Source organism: Anarrhichthys ocellatus, unplaced genomic scaffold, assembly GCF_004355925.1.
Source record: "Anarrhichthys ocellatus isolate YVR2014 unplaced genomic scaffold, GSC_Weel_1.0 scaffold4, whole genome shotgun sequence".
NCBI classification, from domain to species: Eukaryota; Metazoa; Chordata; class Actinopteri; order Perciformes; family Anarhichadidae; genus Anarrhichthys; species Anarrhichthys ocellatus.
In genome coordinates this window covers 2,553,256-2,572,412 of record NW_022280034.1, presented here as the reverse complement: position 1 = coordinate 2,572,412, position 19,157 = coordinate 2,553,256, and the positions used below count along the sequence as shown (strand labels likewise).

General features: G+C 42.7%; 1 protein-coding gene across 4 annotated transcripts in view; it reads right to left on the bottom strand.

Moving 5' to 3' along the window:
* thrab (thyroid hormone receptor alpha b) overlaps window positions 1–19,157 on the bottom strand; it is a 113,705-nt gene that overhangs the window by 56,512 nt on the left and 38,036 nt on the right. For all 4 annotated transcript variants that reach the window (XM_031844274.1, XM_031844271.1, XM_031844270.1 and 1 more), the window contains one exon: window positions 7,473–7,549. The gene's annotated coding sequence lies outside the window, so the exon portion shown is untranslated. The remainder of the gene's footprint in view (window positions 1–7,472; window positions 7,550–19,157) is intronic.

Sequence of the window (19,157 nt, the reverse complement as noted above, 5' to 3'; positions counted from 1 at the left end):
TAGAGCTCACTTCAGTCACTGTGAGCGTGCAGGCCGGCCACACAGAACACCCCCTTTTCCTGCTCAGACCTGCTCTGTTTGACAGGAAACCATTCCCTCCGAGCTGCTAGCAAACAGCTCCTGAGCCGTGTGGGGGGGGGGGGATCAATGAGCTGTGGACAGGGTGGCAGCAGACGGTTAGCTCAGCTGATAATGCTCTGACAGTGACCAGGCTCATGACAAGATCCCCTGTGTCTCTCTGTGCTTTTACACACACACACACACACACACACACACACACCTGTGTTTACGTGGGTTTCTTAGTGGTGAGCACCCACAAACCTGTGTAAGTCTTTCTGTGATTCATTGGTCATTTTGGCGATTCATAACATTTTATTTTTAGCCATTTAAATGGATTTATTTTTATTTTAAGTCGTACTTAAAATACATACGAGGCATTTGTTTTGCTGAAATGTGTTACCTAACTGTTTTGGTAATTTCAGTGACACATTCAGTGATTTATTTAATAATTACTTATTTATATATTTCAATTGTTATTCCAGTAGAGCCGTACCTTTCAGACCTCTCGCTGCAGGTTACGGCCGTTAAGCTACAGTTGAGAACTTTGGTTAAAATAACAAACCGTCACTACATCCTGACAGCCGAACATGAGACCAGTAACCTGTGAATAATCAGGTTCCTCTGCCTCCTGATAGAACTCTGAATGGCATTTGCAAGAATCCAGCGCACTCGAAGGACAACAGAGGAGTCTCTTAAACGCAGCTGTCAATCACTGCTCGTGAAGCTCGGGAACTGGCAGACTACTGAGCTGATCAAATAGGAATCAAGGTTCTGTCCAGAAACATATTTCAGTTTCAGTCTGGCTGTAAAATGAGAAGGTTTGTGACCCGGTCAGTGGGCGGGGCTTTGTTTTCACTCAACTGTTTTCAACATAGTTGTTTGACAGTTGGATTGGAGTTCAAGAGCTTCACAAGCATTGATTGACAGCTGCATACACAGAGTATCTGTCTCACGTACTACTGTCAGCATATGGTGACAGTTAGAGGAAATAGGACAAAATAATATTTGTATTAAAGTTACCGGATGTAGCCTTAATGTGGACTTAAACAAAAGTGTTTTTTCTTTCTTAGATTGCTTCATTTAAAGGTTTTATTTAAAAGACACCAAAAAGTTGAAAATATCTAGTATTTCACTAGAGAACAAGAAAAGAAAAGCATGCATGCATACATGTTGCATTTAGCAGAAACATAGTTCTTTACTTATTTATCTTCCAGGGTTGAGAATTATTGAATTAGTCGATTAATCGGGAAAAAAAGTCATTGATTTAACAACCCAACACTGACATTACTTTCTACATTGGTATTAAATAAATAAAGTTAATATTTATGACATGAATGTTAATAGTTACGTGTGTCTGTAGCCAGTGACGTGAACGCTTTACATTGAAAGCCTTCACAGGCGTGTGTGTGTTCTGCACAGTCACGTGAAGAAGAGACACCGTGTGCCGTCCTCTGTGACGAGTGAGTGTGACGGGGAAAGAAAGCGAGCGCCTTGTCCTGCCGTGAGGTGACGTCTAAGAAGCACAGGAAACATCCACAGCCACCTGCAGAAATGTGGGCATCATAAAGTGGGAAAGTTTTCTTTTTTATTAATGAACAGCTTCTCTGTCAGAGGGGAGCTGGTTGAGCGACATTGGAGGAACTGTTCCCAGGATGCTTCAGGTGGATCATAAGTCTCCACTCAACACGGCCCTGTGGCCCTTACAGTCTGTGTGCTGAGTGGGCACATCAGTCATCTCTAATTGTCTCGGATTAAAAAAAACAGAACAGGTGCACAGTGTGACAACTTTAGAGATTTTTCTGTGTTAACGAGGGTTTTCTACGGAAGAGACATTCGGTGCTTCTGCAGTCAAACTAGGGGACCGAGTCTTAACCTTGAATCCCCTGCTGTCTTTTCAGGACACGGGGCCTCGAGGGCTCAGCGGTGTGATCATCACACAGAGACACAAAGAACACACGAGGTCAGAGCGGGAATGTACACATGTATGACTCGTGGATTAAGCCGGCGGCGCAGCTGCCGACTGTAGAAAGACACGTACACACACATATATATATATGTATATATATGATGGGCTCTGGCTATACTGCATTCCCTCCTATGCAACGGTTCACTGAGTGCACACATTCGCCACAGATAACACAGATAACAAGTGTGCTTGGCTATGCATTTGCAGGATTATTTGGGTCATTTGATTCAGCGACGGTACATCCGGCTTTTTAAACGCGTAAGAAAGCACAAGAGAGATTAAGTGTAATTTTCCACAAGCAAAGAGGCCGATTTCCTTTTTCCTTTTTACTCAAGTGCAAAATATGTTGTTTTACTGCTGAGCAGAGCCTCAGGGCTCTGTTTACAGAAAGTTGCACAAGCAGAAAGGGTCGAATTAAAGAATGGGTTTGAACTCTGATGGACGCCTAATGTCACCAAAAAAACCAACAGTGAACGCTGACATCTCTGGATTGTGACGTGAAACAGGAGAAATCAAAGGAGGGATTAGTTTTACTTTGACTGCTGTGCTGCACATTAAATCCAGCGGGGTCGGATTCAGTGCATCTCAAATGCTGCCAAGATTAACTTTTCTTTGTTCTTATGGATGTCAGAAGAGTCGACGGATGAAATGCGATGGATTACTCATCGCTGCTGTTGACTCTCAGGCTCTGATTTTACTGCCTGTGTGCAATTAAACACACTATGTACACACACACACACACACATATATGGCTGCACTAAAAAAATGTGCATGCTACACAGTTTGTACATATGTGTGTATGAGGTGTTCATGTGTGTGTGTGTGTGTGCACTGCAGCCTCTAGCGCCAGGTGAGATTTACGAGGTGTTAAAGAATGAGCCCCTCCAGCCCGGCGATGGGACTGATCCCACCTCCCCGCCTGGGCCCGCCTCGCACCTCGCCTGGCTCCAACCCCAGCGAGAGCCAGCAGACGCACAGCTGCAAGTAGGCATGCACGCACATGTGTGCACATCAACCCCTGAGCGTGAAACTATGAGTCCAACGTCTGCACCAACCGTCGTTTTCCCCGCTCCGAAAGACGCCTGGGGCTATAAGCACGCCTTCTAAAATATCCCCCAGCCACTGACGAAAGCTCTCCTGTTGAGGAAACACACACTATGTTGTGGGCCTCGTTGAAACCGGAGAGGCCTTCTCTCCGGCGTAGGGGCCGACTCCGAGAGAAGAGCTTGACCCGAAAGCGGCTAGAAAAGGTCACTGGAGGGAGCTGGCGAGAAGGAGGAGTGTGTTTCACAGCTTTTACAAGCACCAAGAATCACAGAGGCTTCTCCCTTTACTGGGTGACATTGAAGACGCGGAGAAGTATAAAGTTGCATTTTCTCGTGCGGTTGGTAAATATTCTGCAGCTTAAGCCAGACATTACCAGACACTAGTGGGTCGCAGGGGATTCTTTATGATCTGCAGTACACCTTTGAGCCACACGAGGGAGTCTGAATGTTCATGAAAATTGTTACTTATAACAATGACTCTAATATGAAAGACTAGCGTACATTCTGTTTGTTTTACCGATGAGAGGAAATAAAAAGATGGAGATAGCCTGTTAACTCAGCCTAAATGCATGTGTTTGGTCTTATTAACTAAATATTCAGCGTATATATGTTTTCAATAACATATCAAACGTGTATCTCTTTGAAATGGCTGGTTAACCTACTAAATATCAAAATGGTCAGGAACGTTTGTTTATCACGATTTATTGAACAGGCAGTATGTGAGTTAGTTTGCAATGGTCTGTCGCAGTATTTGGACCTCGGGTCCAGAATGTAGGGATGAAGTCCCTATAATGGCCATCTGCTGATACTGAGCCTGAGCATATGTTTACCTCGATGTTGATCTGACAGACTGAAATAAAAGCTGCAGCAACTTATTAATATGATGTGGATGAAAGTTGAACTGGGAGATGTGACCCGTGAAAGTGACGGTCAGGGAAAAAAGAAAAGGCTTTGAGTAAAGAGAGGATCCGTTTTTGATTTCATTTTACACAATCCATCAAAATATGCCCGGATCGCCCTGATACCAATCCACTGGATCGGCTCGGGACTCCATCAGATCTATCAGATCTCTATTTGAACTCTATTTGAACCATATTGACTGAGCCTCGTTGCTGGTTTGTCTTAAACCACAATAATCTGCTATATGATCACACAACTGGTCAATATTCGTGTCCCGTGCCAGAAATAACATTTTTGTATTTCATTGGTTTGTCCCTGAACGCATCTCTTCAGTTATGTAATATACATTTAGGCGTGCCTTGAATATCCAGATACAAAATGCATTTAAAGTGTCAAATCAATAACTTAACAAACGTGTAGCGTACAACAGCGTCATAACTGATAAAAACCTTTTAAATATTGGACAATTGATTGTGCAACATGCATTTACCGTGAGCAACGTTTCCCCGGTTGAACCAGGTCACTAACCTTTCCGACTGTAAAAAGGTCAGAGGTCAACAGTCTGGCTGTCAAACATTTACAACAACGTCATCAACAATTATAACACAGGAGAATATTTGCAATAGCAGTAGTGACTTCTTTACTGCCTGTTGCTCCTCTGCACGTGAGAGGGACACAACTAAACATGGTGCACATGTTGCATTGATCGCCACAGCAATGCACAAAGACGGTTTGTGACAAAAATGACAGCTCATTAAAAAGACTCGCTTTTCCATCACGTATCCAGTTCCCCCAAATAATACTGATGTCTTAATCCGGTTTAGCGGTCCCGGTTCGGTGCGGGTTTGATACATAGACTGTGTATAAGAAGTGGACGTGTCCCACTGGTTTGATTACTACGGCTTTGAAGCCTTGAGTTCGTCATTTTTGGCCGTCGCCATCTTGTTTTTTTTGGAACCAGAAGTGACAGGAGAGGGTGGAGCTAAGTACAACCAAACACTGAATAAGACATTTTTAGGCGACAAAAAGGTTACAATTAACTTTCATGAACCGGAAACACAGTAAAACAACTCCAGGATTGGACAACGCCCTGGTAACGACCTGTCAATCACAAGGTAGCCACGCCCCCAAAGCATCCCCTGCTTTATGGTCCGTTTGACTCTAAATGGACCATAATGTACTAAATGAACTTCATGCTGTATTGAAGAAGACTTGAAACTAGAGATTGAGACCATAAACTCATGTTTACAATGTTTACTGAGGTAATAAATCAAGAGAGAAGTAGAGTCATTTTCTCATAGACTTCTATACAACCAGAGGAGTCGCCCCCTGCTGGACATTAGAGAGAATGCAGATTTAAGACACTTCAGCATGGCTTCACTTTTCAGACCCTGAGGAACGCCTGGTTCGGTACAGCGGGAAATGAGCCCAAATGCATAAGGACATGTTTCTTTTCATTATTTTGACCAGACAGTAGTGGAAGTGTCAAAGACAGACACACTGGGGACTTTGTTAAACTATTTTCATTATAAAAATGAGGAACATCTCAAACACTTCTGTGTGAACATTTACACACACTTTCCCAAACATCCCAGTGATCGGCACATTTGAGTAATGCCGTTGAACGTGCCTTAGCATGTTGGACGTGTTTCCCTTCACACACTCTACAATGGTCAACACAACATCCTCTTATACACAACTGTCTCTTTGTTGTTGTCGCTGACCAGGAACCTGCAGGAGGGTCTTCCTGCTTTGGTAGTGTGACTGACTAACAACAATCAGCCTGTTCCGCTAACCTCTGCATATGTTTCTAACGGCATACGCCTGGCACTTGGGAACACTTGGGAACTTTGGTTCCTCATTAGGTGCGTCAATCTACATACCGTGTGTTCTGTGTGCACCGAACCTTCACCCCCGTACCGTGACAGTTAGAAGCAAATACCCAAACCATTGCAGTCCTATCAAGTAGCACTTGACACCAGTCCCTTTTGGTCCAGTATGAACTCTCTAAACATTAAGGCCTTTCTCACCACACATCTGTCCAAACAACTCTGGGGGCTATTCAGTCTCACTGTGCCCGGCCTGCGATGCAGTATCTGCCTCCGCCGCTTCCCTAATGCTGCAGGGACTTAGAGCAGGATTAAACCACAATTACGCGCCTCCCCGTTGGCTCCAACTGTGCGGAGAGATGAAAACTATGGGAGGCACCATTCAAAAAAAAAAAAGCTGATTGCTGAAGATGCATTGTGCAATCGCAGAAAACATAATTTGCATAAAAGTCTAATTCTCCCAGCATATGGTGCTTAATACCCATGCCATCACGTGGTTATTTCTATTTCCTGTCATGGAGATTTCCACTGAGAAATATCTTACTTACAGGTTTGTCTAATAATACACATTAAAACCTGTCAAATGAAGTATTTCCATTTTAGGCTTCTTTATTCGTTCACTCCGCTACATTTCATTGGGAGATATTGCTCTTTTTACTCCACTATATTTATTTGACAGCTTTAGTTACTAGTTAATAAAAGCTAAAGATTTCACACAATGGATAATATAACAAGCTTTGAACATAAAACACATTGTTAGAGACTAAGCCAGAGGTTTCACACCTTTTTGTCCGACAACAAGCTGTTTGTAGTCCGGGTTACATTTCAGATTTATGAGTTCCACCTATTTTTTTTTATAGATTTATAGTACATTTCCCTCTAAACTTCTCATGTGGTTTCATTTCAACAAATGTTCTAATGATCCAATATCTCACTAAAAGTCAAACATTTGATGAAATGTCAAAAACGTAAAATAAATCTCTCCTGCTAATCATCTCACAACCCTTCAAGATACATCTGGTGTCCTTGGATATAAAACTGTATATTAAGTGGTTCCACCTCCAGCAGCTCAGACACTCACATGGTGCTCACACGTTTTACCTTCAGTATAAATAATCAAATGTCATATATATTAATGTATCAGCCAGAGGGGCCAAACCTGTACTTTAACTCTGCTAATACGTGCTTATACTTAAGTAGGATATTTGATGCAGGACTTTTACTTGTAATGGAGTATTCATACGTTGCAGCATTGGTACTTTAACTTAAGTTAAGTATCTGAATACTTCTTCCACCACCAGTGTTAAATATAAATCAACATAATTAGATGAATAAAGAACTACTAAAACAAGTGTTAGTGAAATTAAACCTGTTAGGGATTTGTATTTAACTGAGTAAATTAGGGGGATATATCATGTATTATACCTGTTCTAACTCATCAGAGGGATTCACTTCCTGGTTATGAACCATAAGCTACGGGAGGCGGGGCTCCAGAGACAGTGAACCAATGAGCAGCGCATTCTGCACATGTGACAAATCACTGCGCACAATGAAGAGGATGAGGACAGCAGAAGGGATGAAGATAAATAATCATTACACAAACCAGCCGCTTGCTGAGTCTGCGGTGTGTACACACACACTTCATAAACATCTACCGATCACGTGACCTACCAGTCATAGTGTACGTGTTTGTGTGCCGTTAATGATTTCCCCGGGCCTCCTGCGTTGTGTAGTCCGCCTCGTCCGCCCTGGAAGGAATAGAAAGAGGATTGTTAGGGTGGGGGAGCAGCTGAGACAGAGGGAGGGGATAGCATATAGAAAACAAACAGGGCCAGCAAGCTCCGTCCTCACGCTTACTTCTTGTTCTGTTTCTGTCTGTCCTTACCCCCCCCCCCCTCTATTTCCTCTTAGTTTGAGACCTTTTCGTGATTCCTCTTCCCTTCTCTGTTTTCCTTTCCTGTATTCCTCTTCCGCTCCGTCTATGTCTTTCCTTGCCTCTCTCTCTCTCTCTCTCTCTCTCTCTCTTAACCCTCCCTCCCTCTGTGAAAAGTTAAACTCAGGAGCTTCGGTCTGTTTACCTCACAGTCAGACATGAAAGCCAAATGTTTATCTACGGGCCTGCGTCACGGTCACGCTAAAATGGGAGAAAAAACATCCTCCTACAGCTAGCATTACTGGTTTTAATGTCAGCATAAGTGCTGGACCTGTTGACAGACTGACGTCAGGCAGATGTTAGCATGCATGGGTCACACTTTGATGTTTAGCAGCCTGTCATCTCAGATAAGACGCTAGTGAGCACTCTTGTGCTAAGCTAGCTGTGCTAGCTTCTGCTGTGAATTGCCAAATGTCCATGCATTTATGGAAATATACATATTTGCTTTCTTTCTGAGTGAAACGAGAAAATCCTGTCACTATGGTGTCATGTGCGTGAAGTGTGGAGGTGGAGTCATAACGTGTTTAACCTAGCTTAGCATTAAGACTATAGCCAGGAGGAAAACTGTTCAAAGAGACAACAATACACCTACTAACGTCTTAGTAATAAGTAGTAATTAGTGAGCTTTAGGCACATGTTGTTATCCCTGGACAGAGCCAGGCTAGCCGTTTCCAGTCTTAATGCTAAGCTAACAGTCTGCTGGCTTTAGCTTCATATCTAATGGACAGATAAGAGAGTGCTATATACTTTCTCATCTAACTCTTGGCAATAAAGTGAACAAGTGTATTTCCCAAAATGTCAAACGTTTCCTTTAAGCGTCAATGTCTTCTTACCCACAACATTCACAACATAACAGCTGATTTTATCTTAAAAAAAACCAATAATCAACTGCCAATATTATCAAAACAAGTTGTGCCAACACAAAGTCATTACTTGGCAGTTTGGCTTTAAGCAAACATTGTGCTTTTTTACTTTAGTTCCCATCTGTCAGTTCCTATTAATCACACAATGAAAAGCTGATTGTTGATCTACATTCACTGTGAGGTTTATTCCAAAGATGACAAATTCAGAACAGAACTGTAATGACAAAATGTATCGAAGCATTTACAGGCAATGCATCCCTGCTACAATTCATTATTGTCTGTGTCTCGAATAACAATTCCACATGAACGGTAAAACCCACAAGAGACAGTGACATTCCACACAACAAAGAGGGGAGAGAGAGAAAAAGAACCAGACGACGGGAGGAAAAGCATCCACAGATTGTGAGAAAATCTGTGAAAGTGAGAAAGGGGAAGGAAACCTGCTTAAACTGCAAAGTGCTTTGAGACAGGAATGAAGAGAGGAAGCCGTAAATGTCTGTACGGTCCCATTGGGGAGGGGGGGAGGGCCGAAAGGAATGCATGTGTGTGGATGTTGTGATATTAGGACGTGTCTGTGTGATCTAATACAAGTTGATAACTGAATATCACATTTTCATTTACGTATCTGTGTGGACGACGTTTACTGTGAGATGATGCAACATTAGCCGCCTTTATTCTGCGGTGGCTGCGTACTCTTGATGGCATGTGTGGAGAATGTGACGGGTGTGTTTCACTGCACATTCCACGCGAGGGAAATTCCCCTCCGTCTGAACATAAAGAATACATTTCTTCTCCCTGTAGAACGGCTGTGGAGAGGATGCAGAGATCGGGCCGATACTGACTCAGATACGTATCTGTGACAATGCTGCAGATCTATTCAATGCTTATATACTATAGACATTACATGTTGGAATCTTAATTATTGTTTAAGTTTTGACCAATTTGTTGCTGCATTTAAACAGTATATTCTTGAAATGTCATTTCTGTACATTTTTAAGATATTTTACCGACTTGCTGGTGTATGATTTATCATTTTAATAATACATTCTATGAATGTTTATCTGTGTACTTATGTGTTACATTTTCTTTTACAAAGTTATGAAACAAATGTTTAATGTGGATAAAATGCAAGATGTGAGACGACATCTCGTCCCGTACCACGATGTCGATGTAATATGGATATATTGCCGGTCGGTGGAATAACAGTGAGGCGGAGAAATGGTGCGTGTCTGTCTTCAGTGCATTGAAGGAATATGTGGGTCGGATATGTCACAGAGACGCCAGATCAACTTGCTGAAGACAGCAAGGTTAAGATGGAAGGTCAACTTTTCAGCCCGTGCGCTGACAGTCGTGTGACAGGAGGGGAAACTCAGATCCACCCTCGCACAAAGCAACCGAGGACGGCGTAAAAACAGAAGCTGAAGGCTGAGCAGCACTGCGTCGAGTTTGAGAGCTCGGGTGTCTTTGGAAGCAGACGAGCTTCAAAGTGAAGTGTCTTCATTCTGCTAACTCCTCTGAGCAATGCTATCGCCGCTGCCAGTGTGGCCTTTTCACAATCCTGCCGACATGAATAGCTTCCTTTGTCGCAGTGAAATTCCACTGCAGATTCTCTAATTAGCTGGAGGGCTCTTCTACGTGGGCCATTCGAAGAAGAAAAACCACAGAAGAAGAGGAGAACACAGGGCCACAAGGAGAGAGGTAGCAGTCATATGATGCCCTCCCGCTGGAGCTAAAATGAAACTAATAATTGAATTTGGGTGTTCTGAAAAGAAGGGAGGAAAAAGAGCTTGCGAGTGAGAACGAGTTAGGTTTAGGGTTTGTTTAAGAGGAGGAATCTGACAGGTGGTTAACTGGCGCCGGGTTGTTGAAGGAGACACGCTCATTTTCAGGAGGATACTTTGAGGTTTCTAGGTGTTTTTAAAGCTGCGTCATGCTAAGGACTAAATGTTCTGCTTCCTTTTTTAACTGTTTTTTTGATCCGTCTAACAATTACAACTTCATGGATGTCCAATACTCATTTGCTGGAGTACCCCTCGAAAATGTACAATAATGCAACATATTTTCATTTATAAACCGCCTTGAGGCACATCCTACATCTGTAATCCATTAGCCGTGTAGAATAGAAATGAATAAACAGTGTGTGCGAGGCTTTGCTGGCCCTGTGTACATGCTGATGGGTGTCCAGTGTCAAGTTGGATTTCAGTAGCATTAGTGTGGCATGAGATCACATGGCTGTGCTATATTTGCACCGGCTGGATAGCTATCATATATAGTGTATCTAAGCCCATCCTGGTGCAAAGTCAGTCACAACTATTGTACAGTACATGAGGCGTGTCTAAACCTATGAGCATGGCCCGCACTGAACCGTAGCACGGGTCATACAGGACACACTGTATGACCAGCAGCTTAAATGACGGATTAGGTATAATTACTTGCTTTTTTTCTCTGCACTGAACATGATTTTCTGACCTAAAGATGGTAAACACGCCACCGTTTAAAAGGTGCGTTGCTCCAACATGACCTGATATTGACATCTGAAGCATTGCTGATGCATCTTCAACAAAGTCACGGCACAGCAACTTCCCATTTCCTGTTAACAAAGCGACCACAGGTGCTACGAGTAAACAACACGAGGTTGTGAGGTTGCACAGCCTAATGCACAAAGAAACTGGGTGACGATTAATATTGCATAACAGAGTTCAAAGTGGAATCTGAGGCTCTGTAGACGACGATAACCACAGCTAAAGAACAATGAAGATGCTGTTAGACAATAGAACATCGATCCACGGTGGACTGAAGAAAATCAGCAACGTGCTAACAATATGTGTTGTTAGTTTTTGTTAACATTAATGATCGCACTTTAACCCATAAAGACTCTTGATCAATCAGAACGCCTAACCTAAAAAGGTGGAATGGCTCGAGATCCTAACTACATCAAAAGGAGATCATGTTCAGCTAAGAGGTTGGTCAAAGGTGCGGGAGGTATTTGGCATTCTGGTGCTGTCAAAAAGTCTCAATTTCAAGTTGTCATTTGACCTAAATGCCGTAAACAGGCTTTTAAAAAGTAACAACCAGTCAAAGTAAAGTTTACGTCCATGTCTGTCCAAATGACATCACGTCATCATTTTATCCTCCTGAGTTATGGCCAAGTTTGGTGAAGACACAGTGACCTCTGACCACCCAATTTGAATCAATTCATCCTTTAAGTCCAAATGGATGTTTGTGCCAAATTTGAAGAAATTACCTCCAGGCGTTTCCTGACCGTCTAGAGAGACAACCTGAGAACACAATGCCTCCGGCTACGGCTGTCGCCGGCGGGGACGCATGAAAAGAAAGAGGCTTTGATAAGATCCATCAAATAATGAGGCTCCCGCTCGCTGCGACTAATTAAGTCGTTCTTATCTGACCAAGCCTGCCCAACATCATCAACACATCTTTATACATTTTAAGAGGGGCTGTTAAACCTCTCTTGTAAATACAGTTCATTATATTTTAACAATCCCACTGCATGCTCTCGTTGAAGTAAGTAAAGAGATGTTTTTTGAAGTATTTCAGAGGCTGTTATTTGCCCTTCCTTTTTTCAATCCAACCACAAAGACAATCATTAGTTGGTGCAAATTAAAAGGCAGCAAAAGGCATCACAGCTATAAGCCTGATGGCAACTTAAAAGTTCTGCATTTCCAAAGCAGTGACTTTCATGAGCAGAGAGAAGAGAGGCTTGTTTTGTAGGTTACGTGCTCCCCCTGCTTCCTCTAAGTGTCGAAAAAAAGCGACACTGATATGATCTCACCAGATAGAATACCCACAGTGGACTGGAGGAAGTCTAAAACAGAAGCAGAAAAAGTGTTCCCACTTCAGAGGACATTCAACTGAAAACATCTTGAGGGTAAATTCTGTCAGTGGGCCCCAAGTTCCACCCCCGTTGGCAAATGTAAGGCTTTGAACTCCAGGCTGGGAGGGGGGAGTGGGGAATTTGCCGGCCTGTCAGGACTATGAATGATGGTGGATGGAAAAGATCAGATCCTGCCTCGCTGTTCCGCCCTCAGGGAAAAAAGATCTTCTGACGATGCAGACCGAGCGATGCAAGGCTAAACATGGCATGGCACAAAGAGTTCCAGCTCTGGGGGTGCAATGCATCATCTCTGCATACAAAGGCCCCAATTACACCTACAGTTTCAGCAAAACCCATCATCATCAACCATGAGATTGGCAGGCAGGTTGCCTCCAGAAACACGTTGAGGTGCTCTCTTAATGCAATGTTTCAAAGTGGGATAGTCTTGAGAAGTCAAAGCATGAGAGACCATATGTGTAGTGTACACTGCGATGGTTTTGATCAAATCATAATTTAGGTTGGGTGGAGGAGGAACTCATGTAATTTCAGAAACAATGTCAGCCAAGATTCCCCTCGTCTACTTTGCATGAGCACGTTGCATTGTGGGTATTCTTGTGGCTTGTCTGTGGGAAAGGGCTCAAACCAATCTGCAGCGGCTTGGCATAAAGCAGATCCCCCGTCAGTGGCTTCGCAGAATTCACATGAAAACACGGCTCTGTGGCGGCAGTAAATTTCCCAATCCTACTCATCGCCACCTTCACACCATCTCCCCCTTCCATTACGCTTAGCCTTGACCGGTCTCACTGAGTCGAAATAAGTAAAAAATTAGATCCAACATCCGATGCCCCTTTTGAACTTCTCTGGAAGAAGAGAGAACCTCGACATACCCGCAGGGACCGATGGCAAAAGAGGAAATAGCATTAATGGGTATCAGTGGCAGCAAGCGGCCTGGAGGATCACAAACGTGACGAGAGAGAGCGAGAACGAGACGACAACAGAGAAAAGAAGTCAACTGTTGGATTAAAGACAGTGGTATGCAATCTGTGTCATGTATATGAGAGGTATTATACAGTATATCATATAAGCCTTACAAGATGAACCAACTATTCATCATTAACTTTGGAAGTTTATAAATGTTTGACACACCTCTTGTTCATATTTTGGTATATATACTCTACGTATCTACATCCCTCCATGATGGACCAATAGGTAGAAAGTAGAGCTGGAAGGATACCTATCCATCCATGATATATGTGGAAAGACTCACCAGATCCACCTATAGTCTATACATAGAATGGAATTGAATTATTTGTGTTCAAACAGACTTTTCTAGCAACAACTAACCCTCTATCTGTTACAACTCACCCCACACATGAGGTGACACTTCATAAACAATTCACTTTGGCCACTATCGTTGTAATTGTAGAAGAACTGTAGGTTCATTTGTATGATGTGCATGTTGTTTGAATAATGAAACCAAGCCAAACCTAATCTTTTTGTGCCACATTAAAATGTCTGTATATCGGGATGCACTTTCAAGTGTTGGTTAAAATTGGACGTCATCTTGCCAGTAAAAGTATCGTCATCCATGCAACACGATGGGCAGCAGTACAAACACGTAAACATTCCCGTTGGAGAATCTGCAGTGCCTATCTGGAAACAATGGAAGAAAAAATGTGTTCCTTCGTGGTATTTTAGCTGTTTCATGCGGTTCAAAAACAGTTGTGGGTTTGAATGCATTCTTTGTCTCTGCCCATAAAGCTTGACATTCTGCTAATAACATCAGGAATCAATTCTCAAACCATGTGCACCGAGTGTAACTGTGGATAAAAACGTTTATTCACACATACATTGGTTTGCATGCCCAGACCCTCACACACACACACACACACACACACACACACACTACAGTAAACGTCCTTCAGGCCATCTGTGTCTCAATCTATTCGGGTTGGGGCAGAGAGGGAGGAAGGGGTGGGAGGTGGGTGACAGCATGGTCACCCAAGGGCGGTCGTTTTATCCCGGTGAAAGACGGGATTCACTGAAGACTGGAGGCGCTCATAACATGCACAGCACTCGGGAGGAGGACAGCAATAAGGGGAGCGATGACGACTATAGAAAGATCCTGAGACTGGAAGTCAGAGAGACACAAGGCCTCGTTGATGAGAGGCCGCACAGTTGGATGGTTCAAGGAGACAGCGGGGGAAGGGGGGGGAGGGGGGCATGGCTAACAGGGAGAAGACAATGCAACAGGGCTTGTCAAAATGAAAATTTACTGTTGGTCAAGCTGCAAATAGCTTTGCTCCGGAGCCCTCGACGCTGCATTCGCATGAGATATGTGTAGGGAAAGCGAGTCAGAGACACAGGGTGGGGGTGTAAGATGAAGGAAGCTGGTGCTCTAGAGATACTTGTCTGTGTGTATGAGCATGAGATGGAGGGAGGCTGGTGCAAACACACAGTTAGGACTTAAAATATGGAACAACATTTCGGGGGGTTTTATGGGTTCGTCGGAGCAGATAAACTCAAATTTGAAAAATGTCCATAATGAAAAACAGGTTAGTCTAATTTGTCTTACACATTTGGGATTTCTCAAAATAAAAGGAATGTAGCATCATTTCCATTTATTTTCCAGGGCAATGCCCCGATGCCTTGTGAAAATAAAACTATTCTGGGTTCCAGCATCAGCGACCAAATACCACGATGTAAACAATATCCTCAAGTCACAGAAAGGACCTCATGACTAAACCACTAAACTATCGGGTCCCACATTAAATGAAGACATTAGTAAGTATGTCAAATCAAACGTAATTGAAACATTGTGATCTTGTTTCACTCCACAGTACAGAGACTATGAGGACTCTGTAATGTAAAGCACTTTGAATTGGCGTTACCTATAAGATTATCGATACACTCGCCCTGCCGATAGATTCTTGTGTCTCCTCATCACATACGGGCTTTCAGTGATTTACATTTTTCATTTCACACATGCTGGTAAGATTGGCAGCACTGAGCTGGTTTGTGGAACAGATGCGTCTTTGTCCCAGATGGTGGTCTTATTTACTATTATCCACAAGCAGTTGGACCAGTAAACTGCTGCGAGACGTTAACGGATCTCAAACCAGACATGATGCTGACTGAACTTACAGATTCAGTTATGAACTAACCAAGTTACAGTAATTGATAAGATCTGTGAACATGGCAGCATTGATAAAAATACATCCCACTGGATGAGAATAATGTTATAATAACTGAAGATCATAGTCAAAGCTATAAAAAATCATATCCAAGTTGTAAATGGGCCTGTCACAATGACTACTTTTATTGTCCCAGAAATAATTGGGAAAAACTAAATCATTGTCAATTTAAGCCGATTTTACGCCACTGATATAATGACAACATAAAAGCATAATAATGCAAGTAAACCCTTTTAAAGACAGATGAATATTGAGAGACTGGAAATGTAATGGGAAAGAATTTGTCAAATAAAACCACACAAGCAAACCAATAAGTGCAATGGATTTCTGGCTGTAATAAATAAAATGCGCAAAAGTCTTATGAAGGCCTTTACACACCCGGGGAACAACTAATAAATGACAAGAAAATGCTAAATACTCGGCGGCAAATACATGTCTTTTATTGTGAAAGGTAAGAACCTTTGTCAAGGTTGAAAGGAGTAATAAAGTTTGTCATCTTGGATGGGACAAGGAGTCTCCGTGTTGTTGTTTCATACGATATGTGGTACGATAACTTGATATCATAATTATTGTGACAGCCCAGTTGTAACAGAGCGGTTTTGGTATTTTGACCTATATTCCTGGTCTACAACTTTGTATATTTAGCAGGTACGTCTACTAAGTAACACTGGTTGACTCTATTTTAGTTTTATAAACAAACTTGAGTCCATCTTTGCAAACCATGAATATGTTTATGAGCTTCCCTCCACAGAAAAGAGGAAGGAAGAAGCTCAACAGGTGCATGACGACAGCTGGGCCCCAAGCAAAGCTCAAGACCTGCATTAAATCAGCCGGCCTCAGGACCCTCCAGCCCGGCACAGAAGCTACATCGTGGAGCCTAAATGCGATTAGTGTCCGGGGGTAATCTAGGGCCTATTCATTCCTGCTTAAGAGTAGGTGACACATTTGATTCAGAGGATTAGTCCACCTCTCCTCACCGGGCAGGGGGAGGGGAAATCAAAAAAGGAAGGAACTGTGTGGGAGAAGAGGAAGGAATATCAAAAGAAGCAGAAAGGGGAGCAGGAGCCGTGAGCCCACCACTCTTCCATAATTAAAGCAGACGGTTCCATTGTGCAGCCATGTCATTAACATAACCCAGCACACTGCAGGGAGTCTCTTAGTCAGTGCCTTCAGAACACACGTGATGAGAGGAGCCGGCTGATGCTGCAGATTCCACCGCATGATGCGTTTAGCATTAAAAACGTTAGCGACTGTAATTTAATGAGTCCATTTAACCTTTGATTTAAATACATGCATTACCCCAAGCGACGTCATCACAGCAATCCTTACATAAAGGCAGTGGATTGTAGTATGATATCTTGCACGCACATCCACATAACAACACACGCTGCCGCTGTTCAGTCTATTCGCGACACAAGGCTGTGCAGGCCGTCACAGTGAACACTGAGACACCATGTGACTCACCACATGTCGTCATCTGTGGGTCTGCTGTCTATGACTTTGTATCAGGCGTCAAACGTCCGGTTCTGTCAAGTGAAGCCAGTGCTTCATGTCTTAAAGCTGCATTCTCTCTAGTGTCCATCAGGGGGCGACTCCTCTGGTTGCATAGAAGTCTATGAGAAAATGACTCTACTTCTCGCTTGATTTATTACCTCAGTAAACATTGTAAACATGAGTTTATGGTCTCAATCTCTAGTTTCAAACATCTGAAAACTCCCGAAAAACTTTGAAAGTGACCGTTGACGATCTAAAATGAAGACAGATTCAGCTAATAAAAGCTTTATTTCTCCCCTCACATGCTTTCAGAAACACATTTCTTTGAACTATTTTGTCAAATTAGAGAACATTTTCAACAAAACGCCACGTCGGTCCTGTTGGACAACCCGGAGCACACCATGAAGCACATACCCTCACGAGCCACCAACCACAGACGTCGCGATAACACTTTAGGATTGTAGGTAGTGTAGTATGACATCAGCAACAAAACTAGTGTTTCTTAATAAAAGCTTGTTATCATACAGACTTGTTTATACCGTGGTTTCACATCTCGTAGCTCTTAGTCAGTCTACCTCGGATAGTTACGACATTATGATTAACAATAACAATCCTTGATTCAGAATATGAATGGGATCTTCCAGAAACTCACCGACGAGCTCCATTATAATATTCAGCAAGACCTTTATCTGTGATGCATCACAATATGTGAGCAGCTGGAGATAAACATATGTTAAAATGGCAAAATAATCTTAAAAGAACCAACTGCACCGATTTAATTCACTGCACAATAAAGAGCTGTGATGTAACAGAGGTTCATGGATAGCAAAGACGAAACAGCTCAGATGAAACTGTAATCCAAAATACACACAGACTGAGCATTAAAACACACACACACAGCAATATCCGCGCCATCATTTGAATGTCAAGGACCCATTAGATAGCTAAATGTGTTACTGTCAGTAAAAGAACAGATACGAGTTCAAATGTCTGCAACAAAAGAGGAAAAACAGCTTCAGTTTTGGAACAGAACGTAGTGTGCTTTGAGTGCGTTGATTAAGTATTGCAAGAGAGCATATCTCTGTAGTAACCAGTGTTCGCTCAGACAAACACACTAAGAGTTGCAACACGTCCATTTTTAAAACTCAGCTATGCTATTCCTGCAGCAGAAACAGACACAAGAGGAGAGAAGCTTCAACAGGTTCACACGTTAGCTCCACTTCCAAGACGAAGTCACAGTACAGACACACACCGGAACTATCCACACGTTGTAGGAAGTATTGGGAGCAGTTGTGTTCTCATAAATCCACATTTTCACAGACTGTACATCCTGAACCTCGCCCACAAGTCCGCCCACAAGACCCTCCAGAAGGCCCTCTAAGCGGAGAGGAAGAAGAAAATCCCCAGAATGCTTTGCGAACCGACGCGTGCATCATGCAACTTTGCTAATAAAAGGCCCAGAAATGTGTTTTACCTCTGCAAAATAACCATGCATAAATGTTGGAATATGTTAGTTTATTGAAGATGCAAAGGAATATGTAAAGTCAATAGTTCTTTCACTAAATGAAGTTGTATGAAATCGTCGTTTACACAAATGTCTTGTTGGGCTGTTTGTCTTTTGAATATTTCAGATGCTATAGAGAGATATGTTACTGTCTCACAGGAAGGCAAAAACGAAATATAAATATTCCAAAAAAAGCAAAGCTTTCATTTCATTGGCAGATAGCAGCAGGTTGACATAGATGTCACACTGTCCCGGGAACAACAACAACAAACACACACAAACACACACAAACCTCCATCTACTCGCACGTCTATGCATCTCTATGCGTGTTTTCTGGGATCTTATTACTCACTGCTTTCTTCTGTCGATTTTTCATTTTATTCTGCATGAAAGTGCACAGCGGTGGCATATAATGAAAGTCCTATGAGCTCTCTCTCTCTGTCAGGTTCTGTGTGCGCTAGCCTCGTCCGTTCTCCACAGATCAAGCTACAAAGAGGAAGAGACGGGCAAGTGGGAGACTGAATTTAGAGTGTTAA